Source organism: Rhyacophila brunnea, unplaced genomic scaffold (genome assembly GCF_057557595.1).
Source record: "Rhyacophila brunnea isolate RB1 unplaced genomic scaffold, BYU_Rbru_1.0 scaffold_3, whole genome shotgun sequence".
Taxonomy (NCBI): domain Eukaryota; kingdom Metazoa; phylum Arthropoda; class Insecta; order Trichoptera; family Rhyacophilidae; genus Rhyacophila; species Rhyacophila brunnea.
This window is the reverse complement of record NW_028232965.1, coordinates 15,447,320-15,462,863: the sequence shown is the minus strand read 5'-3', so window position 1 is coordinate 15,462,863 and position 15,544 is coordinate 15,447,320. Positions and strand designations below refer to the sequence as shown.

Sequence of the window (15,544 nt, the reverse complement as noted above, 5' to 3'; positions counted from 1 at the left end):
GCTTAATGTGACGAACCGCAGGATGCAAGTTACAGCTTTTGTGATGTGAAAATCTACTCAAGTCTACATAATATACTTATCCTTTAGTTGGGTCTATCGACTATTCCACAGTGGCGAAGGGTGACTTTTGAAAAGATGTAGACTGTGAAGATCTGAGAAAAAGCGCACACTTGTCAGGTATACTTACGGGAAATAAAAAGATAATACGATATTACTACTAATGAATAGGTACACACTAACGACAGCGACACATTAATTCAAAAAACTCACTGACGACATAAAATTGAGCGATGAGTTTAAATTACGTGTTTTCAAAAACAATCTATATTTATTAATAAGTATGCGATTGAACGCCATAGAATTTATTTTTAATTATCTAATAATCAATTAATTATTTTTGACAAAGTGCAATCATGACAACAATATTATGCGCGAAGGTTTTAGACTCTGCGATAGAAGCCTACCATATTTCATACAATTCGATAGACTGGCTGAGGTCACATGACGTAGATTCCATGCAAAAAAATATCACAATTCCTTAAGAAATAATCTAATAGTTTTACGTTAAGACAAAAATGGCGCGCTGTGGTATATTTTTCAAACCTTTGCAGACTATTTTTAACACAATGCTTACGGGCCCTTTTAATTAATTTTGTAATAAACTTGTTAATTTGCATTTGAAAATTAATTAGCAAAAACACAATTTTGTGCAGAAACCGGTCCTAATATATTAATTAAAAGTGGAATAAGTACTATAAAAAAATGCGTTTTATTAAATAAAAACAACAATACAATACAGTTCCACCATGAATTGACTGTTAAAAAAATAAAAGAAATGTATAATACATTTCAATATATTATTATACGACCTCTGTCGTTGATAAATTTAATTATTTTTATGGAATATAAAATAATCAAGTGATTATAGAAATGTGTCAATATGCAATTAACAAATATTTTTCTTAAGAAGGTAGGTTTATAATAATCGCCAAGTATTGAGTCTTCGCCACTGCTATTCCGAATGTGTATATTTAGCATGCAATAAAGATACTGAATCATACGGTAAATAATTATTTCTCATTTTTAAAGTCATACTAAAGAGCATGCATACTCTAGTAAGTTATATCACAATATACCTAGTGTCAAAAAAATCCTCTTTATAAGATATAGATCGATAAGTAGAACATTTGAATTTACTACATCTACCTATGATAATGTTTGTGACTCGATCTCGGAACATGTTCTGTCCTTTCCAGTGTAGATGTTGTTTACAAATGTGTTAATAGTTTACGTGTGAACCTAGTAAGTCACTATGACGTATTTAATTTTATTTTGGAATATGTTTTTATCAAGCTAATCTTTAATATTGATATACAATTTAGAAAAATACTTTAAAAGATTAAATAGCTACTTGGTTCATTTTTTATAAAAATATATAACCTAGATTTATTCTCAACATAATATAACGAATTAATAATGCAATCATGTATGTCACACTTAAAAAAATAGAACAAAGCTTCATCGACATAAATTACATTTTATAACTTTTAATCTAACAATATCACAAAAACTTTTTTACCATGTTCTACGTAAAAATGTATAATTCAATTTGCGTCTTATATTCTCCTTTTGGCTACATATTTTATCCTAATAATGTAATAGTGAAAGAGAAAGAAAATATTACATAATCTGTGTTAATGTATTGTGGGGATTAGAACACTATCTTTACTTAATTAATAATATATTACCGCGAAAACGTTAAACTGTTCAAATACTGAGTTTGCCAAGTTTAATGACTGGATTTGATAAGGAATTATGGTGTGTTTGGCAACGACAAATATAGTTACATATTTACAGAGTGCCTTGGAAATCTAATTGCCGCATTGTCATATTATTATTATTTAGAAGAAAATATTACTCGTAGGAATCATTCATTAAGGTATGAATACATTTTAAAAGATTAAGGATTATAATAATTATCGTGTAAGAATAATTTTTCTCCGCTAAAACAATTATTAAACTTTTTCAACTTTTAACATTATTTTTCTTTAAAGTAGATGAAATAATATATAAGGCTTTCAGTAAAAATTAATAGGTTCTATCTTGACCAACGATTTAAAGATGTCTGCCGAAATGGGTGAGAGAAAAATGTATATCTAATATTTTTTATTTACCATGAGCGCAAAAGCCACTTTCCAAAACAGCAGTTCCACATTTTAAATATACTCGTAGAATGCTATAAATAAAATACCTATAAATTTGTTTTAATGTCGCAATTAGGGAATCCAATCCCGAGCCAAAATTTTGATCCCGGGATTGGCATTTTTTCCATAGTTAATATAAAAATTTTAAATATACAAATAAATTTCTTTTTTTTCAAAAATATCTATATTTCTCCTATGTTTTGTTATTAAAGAATGCTTTAAATAGTTGTGAATGAAAATAAAAATAATGAATAGGTACAAAATATTTAAACAAACAAAAAACAACATTGTACATAACAATTAATGTAAATACACCGTTAAAACTAAACTTATCTTCTTTATCTTGTTGTTGTGTATGTATAGTTTTATATAACTGAGTAAAACATCCTACTAACGTGTCAACAATTCAGCTACATAGGAACTCTGTACTTTATTTGTACGAGGAATATTCTCACGCTCTGTGGCAAATTCCGAATTCGCCGAAATGGCGGCTCGACTATTTTAAATCTTTTGTTTTTCTCGTTATCTTTTATTTCATTTGCCGTTGTAAATAAAATAAACGTAATTTATCATCCGTTCTGCTTAGTCAACAACAAAGTGCGTCAATCCGTCTGGTCTCAAAAACAATACAATGTCGGAAACCTAAATCCCGTATTGTTTTATTCAACGCCGTCGGTAAAGTTAAGTACAACGACTTGATACCTTTTGGCATTTCCTGTAATCAAATCTAAAAGTCACTAATTAAAATTATTTATTCTTCATGACTTTGAGATCACTTCGACACTTAAACTTATATCGACGACTTCAAAGGTTTAGAAATTTGGATGCGGTTTTATAAGTGTAGTGTTTTTTAAATATACGTTATATATATATTTTTTTTCGTAAACATTTGATTTGATCAATCATTCATTTGTACAGTAATGCCAACCGACATAATGTGTTGCATAGATCGCGGAATAGCTTTTGGTCAAACGGTATTGATTTGTGAAAAGCTTGTAACTTAGTGTTATACCTAATGTAATATGATTTCACTGAGATCTTGACAGGCAGGATTTAACTATTCCTATGTTTATTTCCTTAACAAACTTAGGTAAAAATCTTTTTCAATTCAAATTAATCACGAATAAGTCTGCATGCTGCAGAAGTGAGAGAAAGAGAAGATGTGAATTCCTGCGATCATACGACATAATATATCCATACGACCATGTATGTATCACATTAGCCTGGCTGATCGACCAGCCGCTGACTCTGAAGCCGTCAGTTACATGTTCAATCCCAACGCTAGATACAAAAATTTATATCGTTTTTTAATGGATTGGGAATGGCTATCAATCACTTTTCGTAAAAAGTATGTTAATATAACCTCCACTACATATATTTCGGTTAAGTGATTTTTATAAATTTTTTTACATATAAAAAATCCGACCGATAATTTTTTTTTTAAAATAATTCTTTCAAAAAATAAATCGATGATCATTGCTTTTTTTAAATTACTATTTGGAGTATGTACACATTTCCACGAATAATTTATCAGTGAGGATTTTAGCCGTACCATTAATATTATTAGTTACCATTAACAAAAATGTTAAAGTTCTTAAAAGAACATAAAGTACATGGGGACTCCATTTTCGGAGTAGATGGTAGATTTCAAATTTTATCAAATTGTATTGAATTTTAAGTTTCGGGAAATATGTGAAAAGTTGTTGACAGATATAATAAACTCGTATACCTACTGCTCAATATTATCATCTATTTCATATACTCGTATTTTCAACGATAGAAAAAACATCATTATGTATAATATGTGGGAATATAATATATGTAACAAATTTAGTGCTTCGCATGAGAATTCAAAATTCATCTGACGAATACAAATTGAAAACACGTAGATTTCATACGTAGTCTAACGTGAAATGTGGCAACAAAAAACAAATAGCAAAGCCACTCGAGTGTGGCAATAATGTTCCGAATTGACAATATAAGCAAGTTCAAGTGTCTTAGAAAATTTAATACAAATAACTCCGTTGGAATAGAACAGCCAAACAAATCTCGCCGTGGCATCTGGTCCGTAATATTACTCTGGAGAACGGCCAGGACTTAAAATTGCTTTTTTGTCACTCTTAATTTGTTCACCTTAACTTTTACTGTATTTTTTATTAAATTTATTTGCTTATAACAATGCAAAAACAATTCAAATCAATATGTCATACTATGTTTTATCAGGTTCGTATTTAACTACTTATTCTACGTATATTATACGTGATCGAGTGGTAATGTTTTGTTTTCTTACATACTTTACCATAAAAAGTTACTAAATTAATATTCTAAAACCGAGAACACCAAACAAATAATAAACTATGATAGTTATTTTGTAATATATGTTTATGAAATTATACCAAACTATGTTCAATAAAGAATGCTTATTTACACATTGTTTTTTGAAATATCTCAGAAACATTTTTTTACCACGTTTGATCCTAAGAAATGTATTACCAAATTATATTCCTTACAATAAATGGATGTTAATCTCAAATGCTGAATCTGTTAGGTCCATACTTTGGATCTAAATAAATATTTAAAAACAATATGTGTGTTTTCCAGACGCAGGATTCGATCTACGACATTATAAGAATGACGCGTACCCGTTCGGCCATCGTGAGCGTATAAATAAGCATCAGAAACATACCAATTCAACTAAGACTTGAACCCACACCCATTGGATTCCGGTCAAGAAGGTTTACAAATTAAGTAATCTGTGTCATACCTAATAATGTGACTGAAGTGTTTGAATCATGGTATAGGAACTTACTTAACTTGATTATTAGGTAACGTCAAGATCTCTTCAAATTTCTGAAGTGATCAAAATATTATGTAGGTATATTCTGAAAGGTATGCTGCATTTCTAAATTATTTGTAATAATCATAATAATCTTTGGAGATCATAGAATTATTGATTTTTTGTAAAACGTGTTTAATCTTAACCCTTGGTGATATTTAAATGAACAACACATTTACGTTATTTTGTAATAGGTACACCTTTTACTTTTTTATTTTAAAAATAAATCATTATCAATTTAGTCAGTGAAGCCATTTTCAAATCATATTATGTGAAAATTTCTTTGGCGATACCGATACCTAGTTAATAAAATAAAAAAGTAATATACATAACAAGATCAATTTGTAAAATGTATTAAGTATTTAATAAATACGTGTTCCCACGGTAGCGTATTTGGTAGAACTTCTGTATCTGAAAGATATGTGTTCGATTTTGTGTATTTTACAAATTAAGTACCTACATGTTTTTCTTTCGATTTGTGATTAATCCAGAGTAAAGATCGAATAGACAGGGTAAATTTCAAATAACCATGTTTTGAAAAAAATATGTTAATATAACCACCGTAGTTTGGTGGTTAAATTAAAAATACGATATAATTATATAAATTTTAAGAATTTTCATCTTAATAATTATAATTCTGTGTACCAAATTCTGTTTTATAGTGAAATAGGCTGAACATAAATAATAATAATATACATAGTTAGTTATGTGTACGATTTCGTGTATAATCCATATTAATATCGTCACTGTTCTGGCAGAAAACACTAATTCGAAAAAATTACATATTGAGTTAGTACCAAAATGTTCCTTATTTCAAACTTTACCGCCTAGAAACCTTCTTAATAAATAAACAGCCTTTATTTTAAAGTCATCCTTTTTACGATTAATTAATAAACTCACGTGATAGACCATTATTTTTCAAACATTTTAACAACTTCAAAGTCAAATTACTCAAAACTAGTATTCTCCAGTTAGTGTGTTCTGCCAGAACAGAGACGATATTTTTGTTAATAATAAGCTTGTTTAATTTTTACTAACTATTTCATACTACGAGGGCAGATAGATAAGTCTGTTATTATTATTTTAATTGACTTAGGTATAACAATAACTAATATAAATATTAGTTTTATTAGTACATTCTTGAATACTAATTAACTATTTCAGAAGTTTTCTACAGTAAATTAAAAAAAAAAAAAAAAGAATAATTTCTGTCATTACATAATTTCAAAAAGTGTTCTACTGTCATCAAATTTAATCATTGAAGTAATGAGTGTACCTGAGTAATCAGGATTTGCGCGTAACGCAATAATTTAAAATATCATTTACACCGGCATAGATAATCTTAATACACCCTTTTATTAAAATAGTTTTGGATTCATGTTTATGCATATTAATAATATAGGTCTGAATATTTCTCAGCCGCCAAGCCGCAAGTTAGTAAAACGACTTATTACGCATTCCTTAATGCCGAAATTGCGAACTTTAGTGAACCGTGCCAGTGGGATTGGAAGTTCAACTATGAATTTCAAACTTAAGAAGCACATTCCTACTTCATTGCAGGTAATGGAAGTCTATTATGAGAGGTTATTTCGCGGAGGCACTTCCATAATATATATATATGAAATCTAAGCCCGCTAGCACACATATTGCTTGATGTCTTTAAGTATAATATAATGGGTCCATTATACTAACTTTCATTACATTTTGTAAAGGTTTTTTGAGGTTTTATTCTTTATATAATGTTGCTAAATCTGTACATACCTACTAGTATTGTGTATAAATAGTATCATGGAACATTTTATATATGGTAGCTAATATCCTTTATAAGATATGATTGATGCAATGTAATGTAATAACATTCATACAATTGTTGATACTAATAATAATTAAAGGTAAGTACTATGTATGATATAGGTACTTAATAGAATTTAATTTGTATAATAGTAATAAACCAATTGATTCGTTTGTATACTTTATAAACATGGATAAAATGATTATAATAATAGATATTTGGAGTTTGATCACATAAAACAATTAAGTACTTATTATTTTTAATAATCAAAAAATAGGTTCTTCACATAACATACATAGGTACTTACATACATTAATATTATCATATCCTGTGGGTATATTCAATACACCGGGCAGCTATCGGCGGTTATTGACGGTAGTTTATCATATTATGTATTATAATTGTTACAATAAGTTAGCCGTCTAACCTGTCAAAACTGTTATATATTAGTAAAATTATTATTTATATGGTTATGTATAATAGCGTCTGATCGCGGTTGATTTCGTCACGTGAAAACATTAATATAGGTATTAAACAAAAAACAGAATGCACAAACACTTGCAGGTGCACGAGATATGAAGATTTTATTGAAATTTTTAGAATATTTTCACGAACAAATTTGTAAACCACCAGAAAAATTCTGCAATCCATCAGTTGAGAAACACTGGTTTAACCTACTATTGTCTGCCTTATTGTATTTCGTTATGAAGTACTTTAAATTACAGTAAATATTTGCCAGTAGAAAACGGCGATGAAGATGTTAAACATAAGTTTTTTATACTACTTCTAAAGAAAGAGCTCAAAAAATGTTAATAACTAATATATAATAATAATTAATAATACAAATTGAACAGTACAGTCTACCTAAGTACGTATATATTATAATATTATTTATTTAGTTTTAATAAGCAATTTCGAACTGAATACAATATTTTCTAACCAATCTCATTATAATTTGATGTTGAGTAACAAACGAACAAATAAAGATTATTGTTATTATTTTATAGTGTATATCACTTTTGTCATTTTGGCATCGTAATTAATGCCAAAGTTTCCACCAAAACTCTGGGTACGGTTCGGTCGTCTCAATCAGTCAAGAAAGCTGTTTTTAACGGATGTTTAAGTCAAAGCCAGAACCCACTGGATCGGCTAACAATCATTCTACGTAAACAACATCTACTTATAATATAACCTCCAGTTTGTGGTAGGGCGTGGTTTTAACATTTTAACTTATCATTGGTAATGTATCAATTTACTTAAATACGTAGTGTATAGAAAAATTGGGTAATTATATATAATTTAATATTAAATAAAATTGCATCATCACTAACTTATAATTATGTTAGCTTAAAGTATAATATCGACCGTAGAAAGGAAAAAGGACGTAACCATCGGTATTTTTCAAAATGTGTTTTATTGGATAATAACGTTGTACACGACTAAATACACGTAGTGTCCGAAGGATGTGCCGATTTATTATCTAAATTTAGCTAACAATTAAGCTAACAGTTAAATGGAAACGACTTAACCATCATTTTTGTTGACTAATCTTTAATTAACTCAATAATTAATATCAAATTAGGAATATAAAAAAATAATTATTAATTATCATGCATTTCTTTTATTTTGTTAATACTTTGGACGCGGAAGACGCACACGGTGCGTAATGACCAGGCGGCCGATCGATGTAATTAACGTGCATTTTAAAGGGGGCAATTAAAATCTCATTATCTACTCAGCAGCGAAAGCGTTAACTGTCAATTCATGGTGGAACTACATTGTATTGTTGTTTTTATTTAATAAAACGCAATTTTTTTATAGTACTTATTCCACTTTAATTAATATATTAGGACCGGTTTCGTCCACCTCAGTGGGAAATGTCCCAAGAATAAGAATAAGTACTATAACAAAATTGCGTTTTATTAAATAAAAACAACAATTATCATGCACTTCAATGTTATGTCTATTTTGTATTTTAACTTAGACTTAAAACCATAACCAAAACGTTATTGTGCCTCCAGTAAAATTTGATTTGTGTCGATTATGTCCTTTTTGTTTTATACAGTCGATATATATACCTATATTATATAAAACATAAAGTTTACAAACCTATTTTTTTGATATTGCTACGTCAGTAATAACATGTTGTTTGATACAATTAATAAATAATTATAGATATTCTTATTACTAGAAAATACAGCAATAATCTATCTAACTTGCACGGTAATATTTTTGGCGGATTATTGTATATAACATTGTAGTAGTTTAATTATTAATTAATAATATTACTTCTGTTAAATATTACACAGACTCAATAAAAACTATTAACAGAAACCGCGCACCTAATAAAACAAAACCAACACGCAATGCTGAATTAGTTATTTTGTTCTAAGAATTGGCAAGCATGGCTTGCGGGCGTTATATTGAACGAAAATACTCATCAGTGGCGTATGTTACAAAGGTGGATGCGTTCATTATACATACAAAATATTTCTATTAAGCTAAAAGCTTATGTTACTATTTATGTTAGAAACACAACGAGATCAATTTAGAAAATTTGCCACTTAGGAAATAAACACCTCAAAAAGTACCACCGTCGCTGCTGGATTTTATGAATTTGATGAGATCATTACTGACCATAATATAAATGGTGAAAGTTTTTTTTTTGGTAAAATATTGTTTTTCTTCATTAGGTCATTTTTTTTTTTTTGGAATTAATACAAAATAATTTGTTTAGTTATTTTATATATTATTTAAATAATTCTATTATTCCGTGAGTACAATAATTTGAAATGATTTTAAACCAGAACCGAACTGTGATAATCTGAGAACCTCTTATTTATTTTCAAACCGGAATCTGAATCCATAATTTAAAATCTTTATAATCTCAAACCGACTCGGAACCCTTTAAAAATGTCAAAATTTCTTCTTTTTGGTTATTCATTTCGATCACCATTCATTCATAGTTATTCAAAAAAATTTACGATTTAGTTGAATACCTACACTTTGTGATGCTCATATGCTTCATCAGATAATGATGTCTTCCGATATAAACGATGTCATCTACTTTTTAAATTGATATAAAATAGCCATAATATATCTGTAACTAGTTAGATAACTATAAGTGGATAATTATTTTGATTTTATTAAAAGCCGGAACCGACTTTTTGTTTTATGATTTAAAGGAACTGGACCCTAGAACCGAACCTTATTAAATTTTACCATTAGAACCGAACCTATAAAAAAATCTAGGATTCTTGATTTAAATATATCGAATTGTTACGTCAAAGTTTAAATCTTCATATAAAATGCATAATTTTGGTATGGAAAAAAACCTTTAAATCTCAATATGCATATAATTTTTTTTCCGGGCACCCTTTTTTATCCTACGCCACTGAAATTCGTCTAACATAAACGTAATACCTTTCACTTAATTTTTCTTTCAACTTTTATTGGAAAATCGTTATCATAACGTTGCTGTACATTTCGCGAAGAAGTTGAACCAAAAATACCAGAAATAACTCTAAAAGATTCTAGTCTCATTATGAATAGAGATAAGGCTCTGCACACATAAAATAAATAAAAGGCGCAAGCCAATCCGAGGATTGAACTTTCGAAAGTATTTGAAAAGCCTCGGGCGCGCATTTTGTAATAAAAAAAACAAGAATATTATGGCTTCATGGAAGAACTTAATTTCTGACTCGGTTTATATTACTTATTGATTTTGAATATATTTATATTTTAAATTAAATTCAATCTTCTTTATCGGAAAAGGCCAGTTAAAAAGAAAGAAAGCCTCTTATCATTAATTGAGAAAATAATAATATATTTACAGAAGTACAACCGGATTATATTATTATATATAGTAGACTAAACGAAATAAATGAAATTCGTATAAAAAAATAATCAATATAGGGATATTAAGGGAAGATGTTACGAAATATTCAATTAAATAAAAGATAATATAATTTGAATTAATAAACACGTATGTAAGAATTTAAAAATACAAGAAAAAATACTTATAAATTGGCGTTCGTTTATCGGTTTCAATTTATTTTTACGTATATTTTTAGTTATTTTTATTAATTTATTACAAGCAGCAAAATCTATTACGGAGATTTATTAGATAAAATGCATTAATTCTCATTTAATTTCAATTACCTTTATTCAATTAGTAATGAAAAATAAATAATTGTTGCGTATTACTGGAAAAAATAGTTCCCACTGAAGCTTAGATAGAGTTTATTTAAAAAATGCCAATTAAAAGGTCTCATGTGAGCATAGAGCTTTTGATCCAAGTCTCTATGCGAGTAACTAGATACGTACATACTTTTGGTTAATATTTTCGAGCAAAGGGTTCAACTTTGCTTCGCGTTCACTGAACATAGTGCGAGGAAAATTTAATATAGAAAGCTCAAAGCTTGTTACTTTGACTTAAAGCTTAGCCAAAGTTTAACAAAAGCCCTTCGAAACGTATTTGACTTTTTTGCACGATATATCAAACGTTTCGTGTATATCGTTATTGAAACGTTTCTGTAATAAATTCTTTATTAAATATATGGGTAGGTACACTAAGACTACATGTACAAAATACCCAAAAAATATAAATCCATGAGATGTGACTAAAGGATAATACAAAAGTGAACATATGGTGTTGTATATTTCTAAACTTGTCATAATGTTCTTCTTCTTAGTCTTGTGGATCACTTGTCGTATATGGTGGTACCAATATGTGGATACTGTCTTCCACAAGAATCCACGTGTATTTTTAGGATACCGAAGAAAATTAATTGTGGACGCACTTCATCATTATTCATTTGTGAGGCAGTTTTGTTTTTACATCTTAACACTATTTTATTAAAATTATTGCCATACCGATCAAGAAAGAATTAAAAGAAAAATAAAAAGATTTTTGATTGTTAAAACGTTTAATTAAGTTGAAACAGTATGAAAGAAATTTTAAATTACTATATAACCGTTATTGTATTTGTATATCTATAGTCTTTGCGTTATTACTGAAGGTGAATATCATAGTCTTCGTGAGTAGTGCCTTTTCTTCTCATGATGTTACTGGACTCTATCAAGCAGATTACAGACACCGGCGAAGGTTCTGTCGCATGTCGCGTTCCGTTTACCTTACCAATAATGATAACCAGTATAATCCCAGTGGCAAAGGGTGGATGTAGGCTGTTAAGATCCGCCATAAATAGTGCACACTATACTTTGTCAGTCATAAGTATTTGTTTTCATTGAAATAAGACTACAATTTATTTATAGATGATGTTAGTTAGTTTTTAAAATTTAATTAAGCTCTGCAAAAACTAAGCTATAATAGATAATAGTCAAAAAATACTCGTCTATCTATAAAATATCTAATATTATGAAATTAAATCATATTTACATAAATTTGGATATTTTATAAATAGAATAATATTTTTAGGCAGGGCTTAATGAATTTAAAAAAATGAATCAACAATAAGTGTAATATGTATTATTAATCCAACGAAAACAAATAATTATGAATGAAAAAGTGTGTACAATTTTGTCGTATAGCCCAAAGTATACCAAAAATATTATGGTTAATTTAGACAAGGTTTAATTGATTTTTAAAAACTAATCAACATCATCTGTAAATTGTAGTATTAGTTCAATAAAAAAAATACGTATGGCTGACAAAGTTTAACATGCACTTATTTATGGCGGATCTTAATAGCCTACTTCCACCTTCGCTACTGGGCCTATACAAAATATCACTACCATTTGAGTCACAAGGCAAAATAACTAAAGAATTTACCTCAGATGATCATTGTAGGTCTAAATTTTTATTTTCAGCTCATCACGATAGTGAAAATATTCCTCAAATACCACACTATAAAAGGTTTGATCCTTTTTTATATTCTAATTTTTTTTTTAATAAAGTGGTTACCTATGTTATATTTTATTGGAGATATAATATTCAGCTGTTAGTTTTAAATAAATTGATTCTCTTTTGTTATTCGGTACCTGCATAGAGACACTGTTCATTTAACTGAAACACAATTGTTTCAAAAAGCCGTTTTCAAGAATAACCACAATATAGTTGTTTAAATAAATTCATGAATCGAAATATTTATCTTCATGGATCTTGTTTGCTCGTAATTCAATTGAGTAGAAGGTTTTGGTGGCGAATTATATTCGGCAATTGTCAGAAACTCAATATAAGTACAATTAATGTTAATATTATCACTCTTGTTCCAGACCACATCTTTCGTAGATATTTGAATAAATTCAAAATATCACAATGCTGCAAAATAATTATTCCCAAAAGGCTAATGAGTTTAATAGCAAAATGAGTATAATAATAAATAAATAATAGCAAAATAAATCAATTATTACCATACTTCAAATAATGCTTAAAACTAGCAAAATAATTGAACATTTAAAATGTTTTAACTCATTCCTTTTACAAATTTGTTAAATTCTTTTGTATATGAAAAATAATATATTTTTTTTATTAATAAATAAAGGCATGGATGTATTAACAAAATAGTATTTTAACCACAGATATCTACAGGGCTATTCTAACATATTATTATCACTGTATTCAAAAAATTACCTTTTTTATCCAATTGGAGATTCAAATCAGATGAATTTGGAATCAAGTAAGAAGTGTTAAAATTATTTTGCAGTGCTATTCATCGACATACGAGCTGACAGCTCGATATTAACGTGGTCATGACCGGCTGTCTTAAAAAACATCACGCCTGACAGTTAACTTCCTGGAATAATTAATTGCTTGAATAACATTTATTATTTATCACCTTTTTTAAAGTGATATGTTAGAATAGACGCGTGTACTAAAATAAGGCTTTCTTCTCAATAAAACAACATTTATAGTAATACCTTTTGATCATGAAATAATAATTTCTAGAATAAAAAAGAACAAAATAAAGGCGTATGCATACTTTCACCTTTGCGAATTTACTCCTAATTCTTCATTTTCGACCTTTACACGGGACGTATAATATGGTGGGAAAAATACTTGTTATAAATTTGAATAAAATTTTGTTAGTGGTTGCCTTAAAGATAAATGCCAATTGATCCAATATTCTTATTATTATATGTATTTTCACGGATGAATTATTTTCCTTTCGATATAACTGTCACTGGTATTCAATATGTAAAGGTGAATTGGGTATGAAATTATGATAGCGTATTATTTAGAAAATCTTCATTGATATTTTGGATTGACCTTGTACCCAACGTATAGATTCTATCTTCTACCAAGCTACATTTAGATTAACTATATACGTATTTATAACACATTTTGTCATACAAAATCGGAAGATGGATTTTTATGAGAAAACTGATAGGTAGTTGTACAATAAATAAAACATTTTTATTATGTTTTCCTTATTTCTTTGTAAATTCTATAGAAATAACCGAAACAGTTTTTCCAGTAAATCCAATATCTCCACGAATATTTTTTTAGGATCACAGATACTTCTCGAAGTATTGACATACCGATCTATATTTTACAACATTTTTTTTAGCTCGTATTCTTGTTTGTCCAGTACAAATCTTGTACTCGATTTTTAACTAATTTCCCGACTAGCTAGACATTTCAAACTTTTAGAATATATCAGAACACGATGCCAATGCATTCTTTTAATACTTTTAGCTATCTTTAACCAAAATTGAATTCATTTTCAGTTAATTCTGTTTTTTATGGAAAGTTATTACAGAAAAATCCGTAAAAAGTAAAAGACTATTATTGGTTGCTAAGAGGGTGGTCCTAGCAACTAAATTATTAATATATATGTGCGTTACTATGGAAATCAAAATGACATTTCAGTATTCTATATTTGTTTGTTTGGTTGTTTTTTATTTACTTCATATCAAGTACAAGTTTGAGCATATTGAGCATAATAATTCAACAGAAAATTTCAAAACGTTGTATTTAAAAAGTTATTTTTATCTTGTAAATATTTTCGTATAATTTACACAAGCAATAATATATTAGTACATATTATTATCTAATCCTATTAAACTATAAATAACCAGACTGTTTTAAACTCAAAACTATAATTATACCACGGTCCTGCTCATCAATCTCAGAACCATTTATCGCGTCTTGCCAAACCCTACTTATCAGAAAGCAAGGCAGAGATAATTCTTGCGCCTACATCGATGTAGCTTTTGGCGACCGCATTTCAACGTCGCCCATACAAACTACAACTCCAGTGGGTCTATTCTATACTTATCGAACACTAAATTGATAAATAGTATCAAACTTAGGGTAGGTTTGTATCAAAATATTAGCACTTATTGTAACAATTACACGAAGCCGGTTTTTATTGTTGCAATAAGTGCGATATTTTAACAGCAGCAAGATAGGTGCTGTTAAAATATAGCACTTATTGCAACAATAAAAACCGGCTTCGTGTAATTGTTACAATAAGTGCTAATATTTTGATACAAACCTACCCTAAGTTTGATAATATTTTTCACTTTATCACTTTAGCGGTCGATAAGCATAGAATAGACCCACAGGTCCTACTTATCGGAAATCAGTACATTTCAGTAGCCGTTGGCGAGAATGCTACCACGCGCTCAAACCACTCATATAAAATGCTATGCCAAATCCTATTGACGCAAAATAAACAAAAACTTAGACATATTCTCATTGTTAGATACTATACGTAATGTTGTTCTGATTATTCTTCCACATTA

General features: G+C 28.5%; 1 protein-coding gene across 4 annotated transcripts in view; it reads left to right on the top strand.

The window, feature by feature from the left end:
* Window positions 1–15,544, top strand: part of LOC147067947 (Ig-like and fibronectin type-III domain-containing protein 2) — a 277,069-nt gene that overhangs the window by 16,095 nt on the left and 245,430 nt on the right. The gene's annotated exons all lie outside the window — the stretch shown is intronic.